Source organism: Lagopus leucura, unplaced genomic scaffold (assembly GCF_019238085.1).
Source record: "Lagopus leucura isolate 7727_CA_CO unplaced genomic scaffold, USGS_WTPT01 Super-Scaffold_100008, whole genome shotgun sequence".
NCBI classification, from domain to species: Eukaryota; Metazoa; Chordata; class Aves; order Galliformes; family Phasianidae; genus Lagopus; species Lagopus leucura.
The window spans coordinates 35,931,619-35,955,679 of NW_024962265.1; positions in this window are offsets into that span (position 1 = coordinate 35,931,619).

Below are 24,061 nucleotides of genomic sequence, written 5' to 3' on the forward strand. Positions count from 1 at the left end.
GCCATAAACAGGGGCTGCCAGCTGTCCAGCTAAGTTAGAAAAGCCTTGATTTATTGGAACAGATTTTAGTACTTAAAAGGCCTAATATACACACTCTGGATAAGATATGCAAACACACGCCAAAATACTAAACAATAGAGAAGAAGGAAAAAAAAGTCAGAAGTTTGCTTGATGATCAACCACGTGGTTACTGAAATAAAGACAGATGGAAACACGTAAACACCAACTTTGTAATAGCAACTCTGTTATTCCAAATTCTCACTAGTGCTTCCCCTGACTGACTTGGTTTGCCATTTAAAGCCATAACTGTGAATCCTAAGCAGCTTTCAGTGCCCTTCATGCAGAACTGCTTCTGCAAAATAACATTTGCTTCATTTTTTCCTTTCTGTCATTTGTTTTCTGTAGTACTTGATCCTTCACAAAATTATGCATCGTTACTCAACTCACTGCGAACACTAGGGTCTTTCACAGAAGCAAAAATACTTACATTCCAGAAGAGAAAGAGGCCATATGAGTGTCTCTGAAGACTTAGAATTTCTTTATTACTGTGCTTGCTCTCACAATATATTTTTACTTCCATGCCATTAGATCAATGCTGTCAGAAGCTGTTCAAACTTTTAATGTTCAAACTTGCTAGAAGTATCATTTCATGTCAGAGGAGATCAGCTGATAAATGAAAATATGACTATTAAGTTTTGGTCATGTACGTGGTGTTAGCATTTCTGTTGTCAACTGACAATCTCCTCTATGGGTTTTGGTGGTACATGATCCTATTGTCATTTTTCTAAGAACCAAATTCTTTCTCTTCTGATGAGACTAAAATCATTATTTTAATCAGATAATACATTTGTAGCCACGGCACATAAATGATATGGATCAGAATATATAGAGGATCCTATTTTAAAGAACTGGCCACTCTCATCCATTTGCTAGAATTTTCTAAGAATGATACAGTAAAAAAGATAGCCAAGCATCAGAATTATATTCCACACTAAGTAATTGATCCTAATGAGTAGCATGCACTTATTAAGAGTCCCACAGTGACAGAGATAACAATTCATGCAGCACAAGATCAGGTGAATGTGCACGGCACAACTTCGTACACTGCAGATACATTAAACATGAAACAGTCAGCAAACTCGTGACCCATCTGTAAGGAGTAGAAGTTCAGAAAAATGAGCACGAAGGGAAAGATAAAAGGGTTGTATTCACTATGCTGTGTGATCAGTTACATACTTCCATTTTCCTTATTTCCTTTCTTTACTGAAGTATGCTGAAAGACTGGAAGAGTCCTAATGATCCTCCTTATAATGTCCACCATGACTCGTGTCCACTGTGATTGCTAGGTTCAGTGTATTTTCAGTATTTTAAAGATCAGAAGATACACCATAATGGAGCAAAGTAATGAAAAGATCCTGTTGTGCATTAAAATAAATACATAAATAATTAATTAAAGAAATTGTCAACAATTCCACAAAAAGGGAAGAAACTCAGGGTTCAAAGTAAGGAATGAAAATTCAGAAACAAGTTTTGATCCCAAAGCTTCACAGCTTTTAACCAGTCTGAAATAAAATGATTCCTTGTAGATATCCCTAAGTCATAAAGAACTGGATTTGGTAAGGACGTTCCAAAGAAGTAACATATGTTCTTACCTAGATCTTGTACCTTTCATCTTGCATTTATCCTTGGATGCTTTTCAGAGACTGGTAACTGGACTAGATGAATCTATAGTCTAACTCCACACATCTTCTCCTATGTTCTCCCAGTATCCTGCACATGGCATGAGTTACAAGACATGCATCTCACTTCTGATGACATGAACCAAGTGAGCAATACTATGGAATAATTTCCTAATATAGAATCAGTGGATTTAAAACTTTAGAAGTCTAATATATCATCCCAAAACACGTAGCTTTCATTAGCAACATTTTTCATGATGTAGCCAGTTTTATGTCAAGACTCCGTATTTAGGTGGCACAAATATTTCATGCTCCAGCACTGTCATATCTCATTTTAATCAAAGTCTACTTTAATCAGTAAACTTCTCCCATATTCAGATGCTATTCTGAGCCAAACAAGCTTCGATCTCATCCATCTTTGAGATAATTAGTTTACCTATTATATTTACTCAAGCACCTAGGGCTATGCTTTCAGTATGTGCATCCCAAGGACTGCATAATGTATGAGTCTGCTAAGGACTGATTCTGGAGGAGGATTCTCCATTAGGATGCACTACTAAGATTGGCCTACTTGTGATGAAATTCAACTCTGATTAGGTTGAGTATCCTTTATGTAGTTAACATTTGATAGATCTACCAAGTGATTCCATAGCACTTCTTCAATTCTATCAAAATTATTAAAAATGTTACAGCATCATAGGCATGTGCTCATATCCTAAAAACACTACCTGCACCTGTGGGGCTTTTTTCATGCCAGATTCATGTGAAGGATTTGTTTAATACCAGATGCCATTTAAACAGGAAGTAAATTGACAGATCTTCAAATGCTGGTTAGAAATGGACTAAATTCGGAAGCATTTTTTCCATTGGTTTGGAGAAGGAACAATCATTTAGATTTCTAATAAGCAAGTTTTCTTAGGAAGATCTAAAGACGATGAACATGAAAATTGTAAGCTAGTTTTCCATGAAGAGTGTATTATCCCAAATATATAAATATATTTCACAAATTCTTTAAAAACCATTTAAATCAGTCAGAATATTAAATTTTTTCATCAGTAAGTAAGGTATTTGAAATAATATAAAATCAAATTTACAAAATTCAGATAGAAATATTGGAGCTTTATATGGTATTGAACCAGGTTTTATGAAAACAAATTATGCCTCAGACTTGTCAAAATGAGGTGTTTTTCTTTTTTTCCGAAAGGACAGATTTAGAATGCTAGATTCAACCATTCTAGATAGTTTGTTTTGTATTACAGTCTGTAACACTGTAGTTCAGTAGAGTATTTTGAGGCTATTTGAACACTTGATAAGAAACAGCAAGATAAATATTTTTTCTATCTTGTTATTTCTCCAAAATTATCAATTTCTAGACTAGCTGATCAAGCAAACAATGGAATGAAGATGGATATGAACATAAATGGTGAGATGGATATGAACACAAATGCATTCAAGATTAATCATGAGGTCACAGTAATGATCCCCAAGTATTTTTGACTGAATCTCAAATTCTGAACATTGGTTTTTATGTCCCCTCCAAAAATACACAGTTTTTATTTTTGAACTGCCACATGCAATGAAATATCCTGAAATAAAATGCTGAGTGCTATGTGTCTGCCAAATCACTGTGTATTCTATGATTCTATGATTCCATGTTGGACACTGATGAAAACTTACTCCAAAAAAGCCATGTTTCTGGGATTTTCTTCCAAATCAAATCCCATGGGTACCAAAGCTGTCCCAAACTTTTTGTGTAGCTATTCTCAACACAGAGAAAAAGACCTGTCTTTTAGCCATCCAGCATACTTAGTTAAGCGACTCCAAATATTTGTCTCATTTTTATTTTGTTAATTCTTCTAAATTTGGGGGGTTATTGAAACTTTTGACTTCTGCCAGGGCTACTGCTGGAGAGACATATCTATTCTTGATATAGGTCAGTGATCTAAATATCAGTGATTTCCCTAACAGTCTTCTCTTTGAACCTAGGGGAGCCAGATTGTCAATTATATGCTGCAATACATAGCACTGTCTACATATCAGCCCACCACCTTGATCAGGATATCATACTCTTGTCCTGCATTCTTCTGACACCACCCCATATCAGAACACCACCCTGCTAGTTGCTTGGCGCCTATATTCTGTTTCTTCCTGTGAATTCCCCAGCCACTGAACATCGTTTTTCTTTTCCCTGTACCCCTTTACTATGAAAAATGAATATTGGTTCTTGCACATTCCCCTGTACCTCTAAAAATGAACATTTATCCCAGACCTCTCTTTTCACCCTTGAAAATTTCTGTCCTGATGAATAAATAAGAAGGAGTCTCCTTCCACCATTTATTTAGCTGCTGCTCCTGTATCCAAAAACCACCTCTCTGTGAGGAATTGAGGCTTTACTTAACAGAAAATCCTTCCTTTAAAAAAAAAAAAAAAAAAAAAAAAGTGTGTATGAAATCTATATATTATAGGATTTATCATTGCAAAAGGACGAGTGGTTTCATCGAAGGGTCAGTCTCAGGACCAGTGCTCTTCAAAGTCTTTATTAACTATCTAGACAGTGAGATTAAGTGCATCTTCAGCAAGTTTGCAGGCAACACAAAGCTGAGCACTGTAGTTGACACAACAGAAGGAAAGGATGACGTGCAGAAAGACCTGGACATCCTTCATCCTTGAAAAGAGAGCCCATGAGAACCTGATGAAAGGCCAAATGCCAGGTGTTGTACTTTAGTACAGTCTACAGACTGGGAGAACTCATTGAGAGCAGCCCTCTCGGGAAGGACTTGGAGGTTCTGGTAGACAAAAAGCTGGACACGAGCCAGCAGTGTTCTCTTGCAGCCCAGGAGGCCAGACAAATGAGTGGATGGGAGCAGGTAGAGGGAGGGAATTTCCCTCTACTCTGCCCTTCCGAGACCCCATCTGGAGTATGGTGTTCAGGCCTTACGTCTGCAGCACAGGAAGGACGCAGAGACATTGGAGCAGGACCAGAGATGGCCACAAAGATGATCAGAGAGATGAAGCAACTCTTCTGTTATCCTATCCTATTCTTTAATTTGAAGGGTAGTCTATTCTTGTTATACACAGTATGATGGAAACTGTAGTGCTATCCTTTGAGGTGTAGTGAGACATGAAATCCATATGAAAGTTCATCATTCATCAGACACTGAGAGTCACTGATGTTTGCAATCAATATAAAAATATTATCTTTTTAAATTCTGAATACTTCCTCTCTTTCTAGTATATTTTAAAAACTATAAGGTTTGCATTGCATATGGGAAGTGCTATGTGAGCTATAAGAAAGTCTCTGTCCAAAGGGTTTACAGTAATTCTGTACTAGATAAATAGAACTGGATCCAAGAGTATAACTCTTCTTATTTAAGAATGGACTTAACACCAGATGCCAAAGCTAGAAAAATGCAGGCATTAGTCCATAGCAGCATATCATCTGTGTAAAAATGGAGGTTGTTCAATAATGGGGAAAGTCACAAACTGGTTTAACAGGAAACCTGACTTCTGTGACTTCTGAAGTCCTTTGCTGTACTGCCATCAGGAGTCCGTGACATTGATTTAGAAATGCTATCAAAGCATTGACCCATCTTCAACATTTCCTAGTGTTCTCTCATTTTCTCTGGGCTATTTTAAGCATTCATTGACATTGTTCTTCCTGCCTTTCATCTGCTTATCAGTCACGTTCAGGCATCAGTCAGAATTTCCCACCTCAGCTTTCTACTTGCATACTGCTGATGCTGTCCTGCCAGGATTTCTCAAAGACTGTTTCTGCTTTCCAGCACTGGACAATAGTGTCTAATAATGCAGCTTCAGCACAGAAATAATTCACCTCAAAACTGGTACAAATAATCCGATATTTTAAAATTGTTTTATGACTTCTACTGTTGTTGAGAGACACTGATTTCTTAGGTTTTGAATTTAAAAGTGCAGCATATCATTTGTGTGTGAGTGTGGTCCCAGTTTGAGAAGGGCATAGGGAGGACTCAGTCAGAACTGCAGATCAATTGTGATATAATTAATTACAATTACGTAACTTAGAGTTCAGGCAAGTGATCATTCAATTACACTTGCAGGAGATGGAGCACAAATTGATTTTGTCCCAAACAGTTATGCAGAAAGGTCACTGTGTATTTCTGTTATGAAAAGAAACTGCTGAGAAACTGCCTCTGAGAAAAATAATCAAAACTAAGCTTAGAGATATTTTCAATCTGAATAAAGTCAATACTTTAAACTTTTTAAAGTAAAAACCATGATGCATAGAGCTTGCGCTGTGCAAAATCAAAGGGCAACTAAGTCTTCCAGTCTTTCACTCAACAGTTTTGGAAAAGGTATAGCCTGAAATAAAATAAACTGAGAAAATTTTGAGGAATAACAAGTTAAATATGATATTGATTATTCACCAAGAAAAGGCTTGCTATTCCACATAATGAGTTATTCTCCAACCTTGAAAATTATTTTTCTCCCACTTGAAGCAAACAATTTGCTGCATCTTCCAGGAGTCTTATCATTTTTGATTGGCGCAATCATCTGAACTTGGGAAAAAATGCAGAATAATGGGTAAATAGGAGACTTAAAACAGCTATCATTCTTATAGATCTCACTGCCCCCAAAGATACCCTTAGCTAGCAATCTTCAGTGCAACAATTTCCTATTTTAATACCCCACACTCTCATTTTATTGGTTGATTTGATCAGGTACAGGATCATAGATGTCAGACATGATGAAAAAGATTGTAACAAATGTTATTAATGCTGCTGGTGAGTCAAAATCAAATCTCTGGTGGACTTTATAAGTAGCCAGCAGAGACAGATGGACAAAGCATATATAGCAGCTAAAACTCAGCAACTCTTCCTCTTGTCATCAAGTTGCTGTACATGCCAGCTGGTCACTAAATTAAATTAGGTAAAATGGAAAAAACTTTGTATCTAATAAAAGGTAAGTCTTGAAGAGAATATAGTGATAAGACAAATTCCTTCTATCTTTGTTCTCTACAAGTTCAGCATTTAAAGATGGCCATACTGGGCCCCTCAGCAGAACAAGGTTGATCAGCACACAGCTCAGCTGCTTATGTAGGACTTTTGTATTGCACTGGAAGAAGTCCCACGTGGGGCTTTCACTGCACTGATTGTAGAAGGCTTTTGGATGATTGGCTCAGATTAAAAAAGTGCTTTAGGTGACTAAAGTGTGGAGGTTTAATACACATTTTCTGATTCCAAGTATGTCACAAAAGTCTGTATTGAACTTCACATTTGAGGAATGCCTACTATTTAGAGAGATGATTTCTTGTGTGGACATAGGAAGAACTTCTCAGGATAGCAATGTAATTTTATGATACTACATGTTTTATCCATTAAGTATCCATTAAATGAAATTAACACTTACCTTAGGATTTCTCATAGAGTTTTATCCATTCCCTGCATAAGCAGTTAAAATAACTCCTATGGACTGCTGGATTGTCCAGTATTGCTGCGAAACATATATAGTATAATGCTGCTTCCATTGAGGATGTTAATAACAGATGTCAAAAAGGCACGATGAAATTATAAGTTCTAAAAATTATTGTAAAGTAGTAGACTATAACCTTTTTCATCTATAAATGCATCATTATTGTGCGAGTTTATATGCAGGACACTGAGCTACATGACAATATACAACTACTGAACATAATTATTAAAAATTTACATAAAATTTGAATAGTAAACATCAGATTGTCTGAATTTGTAGATAAATACATTTAAAAAAATTAAATTTATTAAAGAAAAATTTTCAAAATATAAACTGTAGGACAACAGAATGGAAAATTAAGAGAAGTTCCCACAAGGAGGAGATAGGTACTTGCCAATGATCAGACAATGAATATCATCAAGCTATAAAATACAATGGAAATACACAGGGCAAACTTTGAGAAAGGAAATATGAGCTCTGTGTTCTGAATCTAGACCTCCTAATCACATCCACTGGGTTTTGTTCAGTTGGTTAATTTATGTAGTTTTTCTCTTGAGCAGTATGCTTATTTTCCAATAACTGGTGGTCAAGTTCATGGGAGTTTGCAAAACTTGAATCTTTCTTAGCTCCATGAAGATATAAATATCAAAAGACTCATGGGTGCTGAAGAAATAAAGTAGAACAAAGTTAAAAAGAAAAAGAAAAACAAAACAACAGCCTGAAGGATTTTAGTTTTAGGATGCAGAATCATTTTATGAACAATATGTTACTTCATGGCACAAAAGAGTTCATTTTAAGGACTAAAATTATATAAAAATCATCTAGTGTCTTCTTACTTTTTCCATGTGCAAGGAGGGTGGATCTGTTAGAAACAAAGACATGTGTCTTGTCAATCTACACAGAGAAAACAGTAAATGCTTGTAAAATCTATGTGGACTGGAGCTAAGTATTGCAGCTTTTCAATATAAATTTCTTTGCTCATAATATGAAGGTCCTGACTTTGGTTTAAAGAAGTACTTCTTTAGAAGTGGTATTTTGGAGGATGTATTCCTTAAGTTTCACATTTATTATTCACGTCCATCCTTAGTTCTCCTCACCACCATCAGCAGAACAGCTTCTTTCAAGAAAACTATAAAGCACATAAATAAGAAGATTTGGGAAAAGCACTTACTTTGAAGGTTAATGTATCAGTGGACTCTAAATTTTAGAAAATTTCTGAAAACTATAAAAGCAAATTTCTCTCTCTGTTACATGCACATGCATGTATGCATCTGCACTCCATTTAAAAATGGAAAAGAACATGTGATTTTAAAACAGAATATAGACAGAATATAGGAATGAAATTCTTTTTTTTTCTTTCTTTTTTTTCCCATGACATTTACCGTATTGAGGAGCTTTCTATGAATGGGTGGGCAGCAGAGTTTCAGATTTAATTCATAATGAATGGGGGATCTCATCTTGTCACCAGCTGACTAAAGTGGCCACAGCATAATTTACATCACCTGCTATCTTATAACTTGCTTTCCTAGTTTGTTCATTGTTCCTCAGGAACAATCTTTAGGACTGTAGATCCAAATAGGTGAAAAATAGGTTCTACATGGTCATCAAGAATCAAACAATACATGGGCTTTGGGCCTTAGGCTACAGTAGAAAGTCTACAGTTGAAGGAATTTCTATATTTTTAACGTTCATAATTGTAATGTTTTACCAGTAGTTCTAGGGTCATGATAAGTAATTATACTTCACAAAGAAAACAAAACATTGGATTTTACTTACAGTAATGAGTATAGCATTTATAATGAGTGAAGATTATTTTTTATAAAAATGTTAAGCATTCTAACAAATGACACACTTTTTTCTTCACCATCCATCCCATTCTTATCTCTTTCTTCAGACACACATCATCTTCTACCTACTTATACATCCAGAATTTCCTGCTTCCTGGTTCAGATTTCTCTCCAGGACATCTAACGTCATATCTCTTGGCTCTGCTTTTTCTTTACTGCAAGCAAAGCTACTGCAATTCTCTTCTCAGCTTGGGCCAAAGAGATCATCTATCTACAGTGAAGAAGAAAGGGGAGAAAAAGTGTTGTAAAAAAGTCACTAAGAATCTATGTAAACAAGACCTTTCCAGTTTCCATATCAGTAAAACTGAGGATGGGAAGGATAAGAAATATCCTTAATCATGGGTTCAATCACTGTGTATGGAGGGCATGGATACAGTTTGATCAAAATAGGTAGTTTCTGAAAGTCATGCCTGTCTAATCAGGAAAAAAAATCCTAAAAGACTCAAGCTAAACCTGTCTGAACCTCTGCTTTGGCCACACAGTGTGACTGGGTAAATAATATGCCTTGTCCATATGTTTATACAAATGGTCAAAGGTATATTCATGCAAATGGATATTCCTTCAAATTTCAGGCTCACATAAAGAGCTTTAATACAAAGTCTAATTTTTACAGAAGGATAAAGGATAAATTTGTAGCATTCACACAGTACACACTTTCTGGCAAAATTCTTATTATTTTGTAAAGAAGAATAAGAAAGATATATTGAAATGTAACATTTCTCTGTAAATTAAGAAATGATTCTAAGCACCCAGTCAATTAAATAGCCAACAATACCAGTAATTTCATGTGTAAATGCACATAGATAAAAAAGAAATAATGTCTGCTGTCCAGGATAACAGATGACTACACAACTGATATAAAGTGTTCACAGTGGATCCTCAAAAATAAAAGAACATAACATAGTTAAAATGCAAAAAGCTCACTTCTATTTTCACTATAGACAAATGTTATTATTGACTGTTGCAGGTAGAATGGAGCTCACAGTATGTCTCCTTATCTTCAGAACTCACTAAGTTTGAAGCATCAAGGGTAATAACTGTGTCAGTGATGTAGATTGTATTATTGTTATTCTATGATTAGCTGAGCAAACAAGCTCTGTTAGCGTACATATCAATATATGTTAGCAAGGGGAAAAGCAAAAGTATTCATTGAAAGTTCCAACCAGAAAGCATTCAGGCAGATCATTTGTTTGCTCAGTGTTTATTGAAAGTGAACATAAAAAGGAAGCAAATTAAACCAGATTGAATTTGTTCTTTTATCATATCAGCAGTACAAAACTCAGTATTATAAAATGCACAGTCATGCTCCTCAGAAAGAAAAACATAAATGTCTACTATAAAGTCAACTGGGAATCCATCATCTAGAAAGACTGAGAAAAGGAGAGACCTGAGTTAATCAGAGTTAATAGAGACAAGAGTACTGCAGTCATTAAAAAGCAAATATGATCCAAGGATGCTTCTTGTGAAGTACTTCCTGTAGAGAGAGACATTTATTTACATTCTATAGGGCACTGATAAGCTTTCATCTGAAATATCTCAAACGGTGTACAACTCTGGCTATACGTATCCATGAAAGATTAAGTGAAGCTGAAATAAGTCCTTGGAAATATAAACGGACTGAACTGTTGACAGAGATCTTGTGTTACAGGAACAGACTAAGCAAAATTACTCTAACCAAGTTAAAGGTGGGATCAATCATGATAGTATTCCATATAAACACTAGAAACTATTTAAAATGAAATATAAAGGAATTATAATGGTAGAGGAATATGAATGCAGATAAGTTGAAAATCTGAATAATTTTTTTTTTAAGTCCATCATTATTGCAAGATTTTAGAAGAGTGTTCAAATTCAGTAAGGATTACAGAAGACCTGATCAATTCTAAAATGGATTTTGATAAATTTTAGAAAGATCTATAAAATAATATGCATATGGTAACCTTGTTTAGGACTTGATGGCTTACCATACATTTTCCACTAATTCACGTTTAAAAGATTTCCAGATATTGTCAGTGATGCACTGTATTTAAGCTTCAATTTTATACTGAATTTTCATTGTAGTTCCTTATTATAGATTTGGAGTACTAGGAAAGGTTTTTACTATTACAGAAAAGTTGTAGGAGACTCTTGATTCCCACTTGTTACTCTCTCTCTAAACTCCCTCAATTTGAGAAATACCATTTATTTGTTTCAAAATTTCAGCTGAAAGACATTTAGAAATTGTCTTCTCTGAAAAAGCCTTTGATAATTCTGTCTTATGGCAAGCAGAACAACATTAATGACTAACAAAATTAAATGAATTCCAAAACACAACTGTATTTCTAACGACATAATAAATCTTAACTCCTAAAATAAGTGAATAATTAAATAAAAACCCACACTGAATTTTTCACTTACGGGTTATCAATTGCTCAATATTTTAAGGCATGAATAACAGATCTCAGACTTCTTTAGTGAGCACAGTATGACTCAAACTTATCCTAGTCTTCAACTTGCAGTTCTAAACCATGTCTATTATCTATTACTAAACAGAAATTAATTAAAGCATGGATCTATACTATACACATAGCATTTAAATGAAAACTGAAGGAAGAAAAGGTAACCATCTGCAGAAAAATAGAACTGAAGTGACAATGAAACATCTTTGCAGAGTCACTTTGGACACAGTCTGGCTAGTTTCCTGTTAATCAAAGCATGGACAAAAAAAGAAGTTCTATTCTGCATTTTAATACGAATGGATTTTCAAAGAAAGGACCTTCTGAACAACAACAAAAAATAAGATGAAATTGTATACAGCTTAAGGTTACTTTTTTTCTCCAGTCATTTATTTGTTCCTTAACTTATACCAGTACTACTTCTTGTAGAGCTCCGCTCTAAAGCAGAGTGAGTGAGTGTTCTGAAAATCAAAGAATAAATATTCAAATTTTGAGTCCTTTGATACTAAAATATGCATTCTGATTTATAACCCAAAATTGAAAGCAGGGACAGAATTGCAGAGCTTTGTAAATGCAAATATAATAGATTTTTTTTACAGTGAAATAACTCAGACTTTTTTTCCACTATGAATGTATACATTAAAAACTATCTTTTTGATACCAGTTTTTAAGGGGAAAAAAAGATTTTTTTACCTGATTTAAGTTAACGTAGAGGTAGAAAGGCTCAAACCCAGTAATTCTAAGGATTCATGAACAACTACATGACCGTGTCTTTACCCTGTAACAGATAGAGGAATTGTCCACATGCAACTGCTTTGCTTTTGAAATACAAGTACTTGCTTCTTCTCATTCAGTGCACAAAACACAGCTAAATCAGCTCACATTTACTTGAGGTTAAGAACTCCTAAGTTAACTCTTGCCAAGGCTCAGTCAGTCATTACAGTCCATATGTTAAACAGCCATTGCATCGTGTTTTACATTTCTAAATCTAGAATTGCATAGAAGGGACCTGAAATGTGTGTCAGAAAAAGTACATTTATAAAGGATGACAATATAATTTTCTAGCTTTCACTTAATTCCAGGTTCTAGGCACAGGCCAAAGGCAGCATTACAGTGTGCTTCATTTAATTCTCACTTGGCTTCCTTAGCTGCACATCTGCTCTGTTCACAGTAAAGTAATGTGAAGTAAACCAGTTTGACCCTTAAACCATGAGTTTGCACAAAGATCTATGTTGAAATAGTTTTCCCAAACACTGGTATCATTATCTTTCACTCTTCTACTCTGACCCTACTGCTAATGACAAGAAACATCACTGCCAAGTGAAATAGGAGAAAAAACTATGAATTTGAGTAATGGATTTTTGATGCATATTTTATATTTCCTTTTCCATTACTTATCTCAGGTTTGTTCTTTCAATGAGATAATGTGAAGCTGAGGCTACAAGATATTAAATATTTCCTAGAGGTAATTGATACTAGAGGTTGTATTGAAATTGAAGCACAAAATAAGAAGTTATGGCTAACTCCTAGGTCCCCAGGAATTAGCTTACTGTTCTTAAAATGCAGATCTGAGAGACAATCAGGTATTCCCTCTGGGTGTACGAGAAATCCAAGCATAATGAAACTGCAAGATCAAACCTCCCACATTGTCAATTCTGACACTGACAATGATCATCATCTTTCCCGTTCTCCTACAGGTAATTGCAATTGCGCGGGACTCCGTGGCTAAGATGATTTGAACCAATCTTACATTCTTCTGTGTCAACACAGTCTGTTTGTTTCTATGGAAAAGCTGGGCTGTGTAATGCGGATAGCTTTCTAAGCTATTCAGAAGCTGTATTTCTTAATTATTACTACACCACAAAGCAGTGATTCCTGCTTGGATTTGTTTTACGTATTATGACTGACATATGGCACAAACAGCAACATGGTACTAGACAAAATTTCCATAAATGAGAACAAAATATCAACAAATTGAAAATATTTACTTTCTTCTTTGTAATGAAGGCTTGCGCTGAACTCGAAGACCTAAGTTATCCAGCGATGATAGCTGTGTTCATGCTGTGAAATCCAAAGAACAAAAGAGCTCCAAAAAAATAAAGAAAACAGGCAATCCCACTTGTCCGTCAAACAAGGATGCAGGAAAATGTTCTCAGTAAATCTCATGAGGATTGTCAGCCTCAAAATTAGTTCCCTTTTGCTCCACCACTACAGATCCTTTTCTCCCAAAGCATGTATCAGCGTGATCATAAGAGTTATGCCCATTTCTCTCAAAATGTGTGCAATATGAGCCTGTAAAACTGACCTCCCTGTCATGATGCACCACAGCTGTGCCATCCAAATGCATTGGAGAAAGATTCGCGGTCTGTATCTACACATCTGTACACCCCAGTTCCCTTATTCCTCAAGAGGGAGTAGCCATATCTAAAATGTTTCTCAGCCTCATAATGCTCTTAGGCTCTGGCTGCTGTCTATGGATTTTCTGGTTAACTAACAGGTCAGTCAATCCAAACTGTGTCAGAGACTGTGCTACAAATACGTCTTTCTGCACATCACGTGCTGCCTCCAAATTCTATGCAATGCTATAGCTAAGTATTATTAGCACAAGTGTGAGCTAAAATGACATTCTCAAAATCAAATATATAAAACAGACAAATTTAGAAGTCAGCACTACCAAAAAGAGTAATGGAATTTACTCTTCTACATTTCTTTGTAATTTTCTAAAATCTGTACTTGTATTTCTTAGTTACTTGAAAGAGTTTTCGAAAATCATTTTCCAGATCCTCAATTCCTGAGTTTGCTGAATGTTACTGTGCCTCCTTTATTCAAATGCAAATTCTGATATATATGCATTCATGTGACCTTTAATACAGAATTCTTCTTTCATCCCAGTGACTTATCCCAAACACTATGCAATTACAAACAATAAAAATGCAAAATAATGTGCAGACAGGTATATGCAGAATACTTACTGGAATTAAGTATAGTAATTTCTCCTTTTCTATTTTTGTAAGCTCTCATAAGTGTGCATATGTCTCACATTAAGAAATTTAATGATTTTTAAATTACAGAGTTAGAAAAGATACACCCATCTCTTACTTTACATGAAGTTTTTCTTTGACCTACTGTAGATTGTTAACACTTGGTAAAATCTTTTATCCTCAAGGAAAAAATAAGAAAGAAGAGAGGTTAGCGCTACGGCAATGTTATGAGTAGAGTGCAATATCAAAATAAAACAATTAAATATTTTGTGTTCTGTGTGGGATTATATCTGCAATTAAAAGGGAGGGTACAATTTGCCTTGTGAATACAAAATTCAAAAAAGCAGCATAAGTAAGGGTGTTTTGCTCTAGCAATATGGTACTAATCTTTTATGTTTGTTCTGTTTTGTTTTCTTAAGGGGGAAATATTTCTGTGATTACTTCAAAAGTAAAGATGCAATGTACAAATGAGCTCGTAGACATTAACACAGTTGAGTGAATCAAAGTCTGTCTCTGCTCTCAAGTAGTTCATATAGAATGTTGGAGAGTAATATATATTTTTTTTCTTTCTCTCTAGTTCTCTCCTATCAGCTAATGATCTCTGCCCATATACATCTTTTTAATTTAAATTAAATTGAATAGAAATGATGGTGTCACTATATGCTTTGCAAGACATAAAATAAACATAGTATGTACACTACCCCAAAATGTTTGCAGTTCAACTTAAGGATGGAGTTTAAAGGATCATAGAGAAGTGAAGGGAAGGTTAATTCAACTGGGATGAACATGGTATCAAATGCAGGTTAACTTTGATGGTGATCAAAGAATTCCTATTTCACAGAATCACAAAAACACCAAGGTTGGAAAAGACCTAAAAGATCATCCAGTCCAACCATTCATCTGTTACCAATAGTTCTCACTAAACCATGTCCCTCAACACAAAATCCAAACATTCCTTGAACACCTGCAGGGTTGGTGACTCCACCACCTCCCTGGGCAGCCCATTCCAGTGCCTGACCACTCTTTCAGAAAAGTAGTGTTTCCTAACGTCCAGCCTAAATCTCCCCTAGCGCAGCTTGAAGCCATTCTCTCTAGTTCTATCACTAGTTACATGAGAGAAGAGGCCAACTCCCAGCTCACTACAACCTCCCTTCAGGTAGTTATAGAAAGCAATGATGTCTCCCCTGAGCCTCCTCTTCTACAGACTGAACAATCCCAGCTCCTTCAGCCGCTCCTCATAAGGCCTGTGCTCCAGACCCTCACCAGCCTTGTTGCCCTTCTTTGAACCTGCTCCAGGGCCTCAATGTCTTTCTCGCAGTGAGGGGCCCAAAACTGGACACAGCACTCGAGGTGCGGCCTCGCCACAGCTGAGTACAGGGACACAATCACTTCCCACTTCAACACTGTTTCTGATGCGAGCCAGGATGCCAATGGCCTTCCTGGCCTTCTGGGCACACTGCTGGCTCATGTTCAGCCCAGCATCAATCAATACCTCCAGGTCCATTTCCTCTATGCAGTCTTCCAGCCACTCTGCCCCAAGCCTGTAGAGTTGCCTGGGGTTGTTGTGGCCAAAGTGCAGGACGCAGCATTTGGCCTTGTTGAAACTCATCCCATTGGCTTCAGCCCAGATATCCAGCCTGTTCATATCACTCTGTATGGCCTCGCTACCCCCAGGCAGATCGACTCTTCCAGCCAACTTGGTGTCATCTGCAAACTTACTGAGGATGCACTCAATGCCCTCATCCAGGTCACCAATAAAGATATTGAAGAGGACAGGCCCCAGCACTGACCCATGGGCAACACCACTCGTGACCAGTTGCCAGCTGGATTTAGCTCCAGTCATCACCACTCTCTGGGCCCAGCCTTCCAGCCAGCTCCTTATCCAGCCGAGTGTACCTGTCCAAGCCACGGGCTGCCAGCTTCTGCAGGAGAAGAGAATACTGTGGGAGACAGTGTCAAAGGCATTGCTGAAGTCTAGGTAAACTACATCAACAGCCTTTCCCTTGTCTACCAGATGGGTCACTAGATCATAGAAGGAGATCAGGTTATTTGCTATAAACTCACTGAAAACTAAAAAACAAATGTATGATTTCACATTGCAATAGTGAGGAGAGGTGTTACTTGAAAGCCCTCAAAGTAGACTTTGATTTATAAGATGATTCATTAGATGTTCCTGAATAAGGATGCTATAGGCTCTAAATGCCACAGTTGTGCCTTCTTTACGTATCATATGACTGTGGTGGTGACCATCACTTTCCCAGTAATATACCTGTCAGCCTCTGTTTCCCAAATAATGTACTTAAAATCCTCTGAAATAAGACTTCTCAGTTGTTATTTGTTCATGATTTAGGGGCTTCATATCAGAATGAAGATTTAAAAATTTTTGTTGCGTCTCTCTTCCTTTTCTATTTTTTGACTTCTTTACAACTTTTTTCTTTTTGAATTGCACTCTATACTTATGACCATCTGTGTCTTCTTCAGCTCCTCTAAGGACTCGCATGTCACATAGTAAAAAAGGCCTTCATCACCGACTCTCAAAACATGAAGTCATATTTTTATTAACTAATTCATCTTCTCATAATGAAAGACTGGAGTCCAAAACTCTTGTTCAGCTACTCTTTCTGGATGAAGAGTTGTACAGTGAGAATTTAATACGCTCTTCTGAAGGAGGAGATTGCATGGCTTTGAAATTTAATGAAGATAACTTGATTAATTTTGTTATGAAATTTCAGTTATGAACTGCTGCTCAGCTCATTTCAACTATACACACTCTAATGTTATGGTGTATGCACACACACATACCATAATTGAGAATACAAAATCAAGATCTCCAGCTTTTAAATTGAAGAATCTAAATTATCTGTGCAAATATAATTCAATCACATTAAGTATGTAAAAGAGAACAATACTGCAGAGGAAATAGAAAGATTCAGAGCTGTATAACCCATTTTCCTCGTCTTACTGCCTCTCCTGCCTACATGGTCTCAGTTTCACTGCCCCGAGGACCCAAACAGGCAGAAGAACCTACTGGAGGTCTTTTAGGTACATGTATTCCTGGGAATTCTATTTCATTTAGAACGTACAGTGACTGGGTAATGAGCATCTATTCAATATTTTGTTTTACAATCAATTTCCAGTGAGCATTCCCATGATTTATTTAATTTACGCCATTCACATCATTCTCTGAGGACACAAATCTCCTCGTGGTTTTTTGTTCTGCGGCAATTTTCATTATATTATGGAAATACTACACAAAGTAACTATTTTCAGATTTTGTGAAATGACAGGTTGGTATCCTTTCCTCATTCTACAAGTGTTCTGAAAAGGCAGAAGCATTAAGATTTGCAAAATACCCCTGAGCTTTGGATATACATTTGGAAATATTTGTCACCTGCTTTCTCTCACGGACATCTTGTATAACAGGCAGATTCAAAGTGTGGCTGACACCAAAAAAGAACTATGTGGTACACTTGTGGTTATGGCCTTTTTCACTGTGAAGACCTTCAGTGGCCTTAAACTTAACCTCTCTCCTTGCTTTCCTGAAATTCTATCTTTATAGTTCCCATCTGCTACCTGTGGTAAAATGAATAGAATGCTCCTAAAAACATGTCTGCGTTCCTTCCCATTCTTAAGCAATCACTCTTTTTTTCTGTAGTGTACTGGAGGAATGACACATGGGGCTTGGGGTAAATAAAGTCAGGATTTCTCTGACCTGCAGCATTTTTTTCAATCTACTATGTCATGTACTGAAATTAATTTATTCAGATTGACTAGAACATCCACCAAGTGGGACCTCAAACTGAATTTTACTTCTTTCTAGAGCTTTGATTTACAAACTTTGAGCTAAATTTTTAAGACTTTGTAATATTAATTTCTCAAGGTTAACCATGGGGCACAGAAACCTGTATTCAACACTGATTACATATCAATAGGTACTATCATCAAAATTTAAACCATCAGGCCTGTGTTCTTTAAATCTTTAAATGTGTGAGACTTCAATGCATGGGATGTAACCAGGCAGTAAGAACCAAAAGGGAATGATAATGTTTCACTTATATGTAATCATATAAATTCTTCAAATTTTACTGCTGCAGTAAATAGCTTTCAGTGTGAATAGAGCTGCCAGTTACTGTCACAGTATTTCACCTACAAAACTTGAAGAGACTAATTCACTTCTATGAAAATCTTAAAAGGTAATATAACTAGAAGGCTGGTTTAGTCTAACATTCATAATCTACACTGCAGACTCCATGAAGTCAAAGCATTTAATGTGCCCCAATCGAAAAGCAGCAGCAGAGCTAGAGCCATGGACATCAAGTATCCAGGATTTATGCATTTATGTGGTTTATAAGCAGTGAGAGGGTGTTGTGGTTTATCCTGGCTGGCAGCTCAACACCATATAGCTATTCATTCCCTCCTCCCACACTGGGAAGGAAAAGAGAACTGGAAAAAGGTAAAACTCATTGAAGAAGATAAAGACAGTTTAATAGAACAGAAACAGAATGGAAAAATAGTAATAATGATGATGATGGTGGTATGGCAGTAGGTGTTGAATCTTCCTACCAACATCCTGCTATATGGTAGCAGAGGGGCAGTCTGACACAATGGTGTTCGGCATGGAAGTGTGCATGAAGAAAAGGTGTGGCATTGAATTCCTCCATGTGGAAATAAATTGCACCCATTGATACTTATTGACATTTGCTGAAAGTTTATGGAGGCTGAAGAGTGGATATGAACACAGTGAGGTGGTGAGTGGTGCATTTTCGTGCTGGTGACAGTGACGGTGGGATACACCTCTACAGGTGCAGATATTTTCCAAAGCACACATTCAGACTTGCTCATCACTGATAAAAATGCACAGTTAAAGTGGCGACTGTGTTGAGAAATATATTTTTGAAGCTTAGAAATTACTTTATCAAATAGTATTATTGTGCTCTTTTAACTACGGTATTTTCCATGGAAATAAACTTTCAGAGCAACCTGTGAATTCATGTATTCTATATAAAAAAATCTGAAAGAAGGATTTGGCATCTGGAAAACATATCGTGCTGTACTTGAGAATATCACAGATGCAATCCCAAGGTGCATGTGAAAAAGTGTCTTTTGTATTGTCTACAGCTGTAGGCTTCTGATATTCTCATATCTGATTAAGTTGGCAGAAGTGTTTGGAAGCTGAAGACAGATGATCTTAAGCAGAAAGAAAAGGGTCATTTTTCAAAAGAATAGTACTAATGCAATGAACCTAGGGCTCTCAATCTTTTGACATCCACAGTTAGGAAAGAAAATATATCAAATATTTACAGTGAGGACAGAGGAGTTCTGAGCTCATATGGACAAATCTATAACTTGTGCTTTGCATGAAAGTAAATAGAGAATACGGCTGCAGAAACTGAAAGAGTAACAGAGGCCATTACACCTGTCAGAGTTTTATGCAGTGCTAGAATGGTTCTAAGCACTGCTGTGTCAAGAAACTGAGAGTTACTACGCAAGGATTAATCTTTCGGGGTAATCTTTTGAAACGATAGTCAGGAAATGTCTGAATTTAAATGTTGTACACCTGCACATTATCAGGATGAAAATCTGTATTCACTGGAAGGGTATGTGAACTTTTTTCAATATCAGTCTTTTTGGACAGAATATTTTCCTGACCACATAGGAAATCTCTTTCATTGGCTCATACACGCAGAAAGCAGCCTTGTGCTGCTTTCAGCTTCAGGAGGAAGGAGAAAATAAACTCTAAAGTATTTCCAATATATGAACCCTGCTTTTGGATTCATATGAGTCATAAGAGAAGTTTTCCAGTACATTTCCTCAGGTCTTCTAAGGCATTGAGTTGATGTCAGTTTGGCTCCATTTTTCTGGCATAATAATTCTAGCAGAAGGCAAAAATTCAAAAATTCTGTCTAATTATGTCAAACATACAACGTCCCAGAATAGATAACTATCTTTCATGTGAAAAACTCAGCAACCTCAGCTATTTTTAAAGAAAAGTAACTTTCAATACAACGTAGAGAAACGGGTAAAATCTTTTCTGAAGAAGTTGTGCAAGAAATATATAAAAAGTGCTAAGAAAGGGAAAGCCTAAATAACTTCACTGTGACAAAAAATAACACTAATAATAATGGTGTGATGGAAAGAATAGTGAATTAAAGAAGAAATGGGAGTGCAAAAAATCTGGTGTCTGTACACCAGAGACCAGATACAAGAATCTGCTTGGTTCCTCTTTTACAGGTCATCATATACTTGTAGTGCATTACTGTGTAACATGCTCAAAACTTTCCTAAATTGCAACCTCAGGCCCAAGAAAACAGGAAACAATTTTTCGTCCCCACATCCCAGTGAATTGAATTTGAATCTCCATTGTAAATTACCAATCTGCACCAGGTTAGTATGTCAGCTATGTTCTCTTTGCTCTTCACGTACACTATTAATTTATTGCAAAGAAGAAACAAAGCATGAGCTTGAATCCAAGATTTAAGAAGTGTGTTTTTCCTGGTATTTGGCTCAAGCAAAGAGCAAGCACAGAGAGATTGTACAGTACAGTACACTGTACAGTACACTACAGTAAGCAGTATAGCAACTTATCCATATACCTCAGATAGTTAGCTTTAGAAATCATTTTTCTCCTGATCATTGACCATGCAGTACCCCAGAATTCCTCTATGAAGCCTCATGGAATGGATGGCCATTTGTGGGTTGTAGGCTAAAGCACAGAGGACATATCCACCTAATTTTTCTTCATTAGATAAGGAAACTCGGTTGATTTCACTTTGAGCACATTTGGAAGTTAAAACTATTAGACCATGCTAGGTCATTGAGTTTGTGCTATTGCAAACCGGTATGACTTATAATCACATAGTGCTCATTATTTGTTCTGTCTATGCCTGGGAAGCTTCTACTCCAAAATGACATAAATACTAGCAGTGTTTTTAATAGCTGCACAATGATCTCTATCCAAATCCAATCCCAAGGTTTTACTGTAGACCCAGAAAGTCTCATACCTTACCCCAAATTGGGTTGATAGAAAGTGCTGTTTTATCCATTCTATCAATCATTTTCTGACATTTCAGCTGTCACGTTATTGACACCCACTGCTTAGTGGTATTTTGAGAAGCAAGCGCAGTGTTGGGGTGCTACTTTCTATCTGTAGGCTCCAGCTCAGCTGTAGGAGAGTGAGGGCATGGAACGGGGGACAGAGGGAGGGAAGGACCTACAGGCTACAGGGCCGAGCTTGCCAGCTTCTCTGACTCCTAGTGATTATTAGTGCAAAGCAACTACTGACTATGCTTTTACTGAAGCACACACAAAAAAAGGAGGATAATCAGCTCTTCTAAGCTCTGCAGTACAAAGACAACAAACTTGACACTTTTAAGATATACATTTATTTTTTGTTTTCTCTGACTTCATTGCAATACAGAGAGAAAGAATGCTGATAATGATCTGATAGATCTGCTTATAACCTGAACTAAATTACTGACATGGATAAGGTAGATGACTAGTTTAGTACAAATGCAGAAAATTAGGCTGCATTTTCGTGCCTTAATGGGACAGAAAATTTCCCTTTCACATTTTGTCCTTCATTCTGCCCAGTTGTCATTACTACATTTCAAAGGACTTATGACGTGCATGTTTCATGCAAAAGATGTATGGAATTTGATTACAATTTGCATCAAAACTGCTGTAACTATAGAGCACCCATTCACATGCTTGGGTCCCAGATCAGAGAAATATGGAGAAATCTATTTTAAATAGGTTTGATTTCTGCGTTTTAGGGCATTCTTTGTTGAAAGTAACTTCTGAAAGGCTTTGGGAGCATGAATGCACAGAAATACAAGTTTTTATTACTTGTTCTGCTCTGCTAGCAAGACAAATGTGTTCATCTGCAGATCCATGAAGCTAGTTAATGACGGATTGCAGAATTAAGACATACATCGTGGCATAGTTACAGAAATGATTCTATATACAGAGAGCTGGATGTTCAGAAACACATCAGTGGTTAAATGGTACAGAAACTGCAAGGGTAACTCTTACTATATCATCTGAAAATCAACATGAAGCCCAAGAGATGGTTGCTTATGTGAGGTAAACAGAAGCAGTAAGAATCTTTTCTCTAGATTCATTCTAACATACATATACTATTGTGAATATTTCATAAAGACTGCAAAAAATTACCTTAGTTTTTCGGTTCTAGTTCAGAGGATCCATTAAGTAAAGTCAAAAAGAGTTTTCCTGTAGTGATGTCTGATGGTTAAGTAGACAATCAGGGTCTATTTTCTATTTGAGTATCAATCCTAAGACAGAGCATCCTATACATGATCTTCTTTGGAGAGGGAGCTGTAAGAATTAGATGTAAGGCAGAGCTTTCTGGGGCTGGAAGGTAAGAAAAGCCAGCAATGGGCCAAGAGGCAAGATGTGAGAACAGTCCCTTGACTGGTCTGGACCAAAGGCAAAGGTGCATCATGTTAAACAGAGCATGTTAATTAACTTAATGAATGAGAAGAGAATGGATTTGTTTAATGAACCTGTTTAGGGTCTACTTGACCACAAATCGTTTCTTTCTGAAAAAAAACTCAAATTGCTTGTGAGTAGCCTTTATATTTTAAACTCCAGTGAAAGTTATCTTCATTTCCTATCCTATTCCCTCCAAAAAACCTTCAGATTTTAAGAAATTCACATCTATATTACTTATTTAGTAAGAAAAGATATTTTGTAATATCTGAACACCTGAAAATGGGAACTGGAGATGAGGCTTTTATAACTATTTATAGTAAATTTAACATCTTCACTTCTATAGCTTGCTTTTAAAGTCATTTTCCAAGGAAACACAATGTTGTCTCATGAGTAAAATTATTTTGCTGTTGTCCCTCTGAAGATGCTTTTTTTCCATTCTGTTCTCTTTTCATAACTGCAAAGAGGATTGGGTTGCTTGCTTCTCCCAAGTAGATGTAAAGCATGCTTTATGAAACATGTTTTTCTTTTTACATGTGCAAAACTAACTGATGAAATGTATTTGTTTTGATGGTAACAGAAACAAGAGAGAGGTGGCACTGATTTTCAATCATTAATTTATCATCCAGATTTTGTATCTATCTGAAGAGAAAGAACAGAGAAAGATCAGAGAAATAATAGAAGTACTGGGGAAAATGTGCATTTCCATGTCTGAAGTAGCTTGTAGTAATAGCAAGGGGATGAGAGGAGATGCTCAGAGGAAACTCTGCCTCAGGAAAGCAGAAAGACTCCTGCAGAGTGTTTGAGAGGGAGTCAATAAGATATAAAAAGCAGAATAATGTTTGGGAGAGAGCACAGTGTAGAAGTCCATACACAAGAGAATTTGAAATGCAGAGTGCTTTTCTCAGTACTTCAAAAACACACTATCAAAGCTTGTAATCTTACAGATGTCTGTATCCAGTGGACAACCATGCCTAACTGTTTTGTGTTACCTTACATTACTGTATATACACTTTATCTTATGTTCTTGCTCTTTTTTTCTTTGATAATTTTCTTTTCTCTGCCCCAGTGCTCCCAGTTCAGGCATTTGGTCAATGAGGCAGGGACAGTTACCAGTCTGTGATGTTGGCTCTGTGTGACTCATTAGCCTTGGCTGTTTTCAGAGGATGCAGCACCAATGCCTTCTGTGCTGAAAGGGTATATAGGCAGTTATACCTGGATCT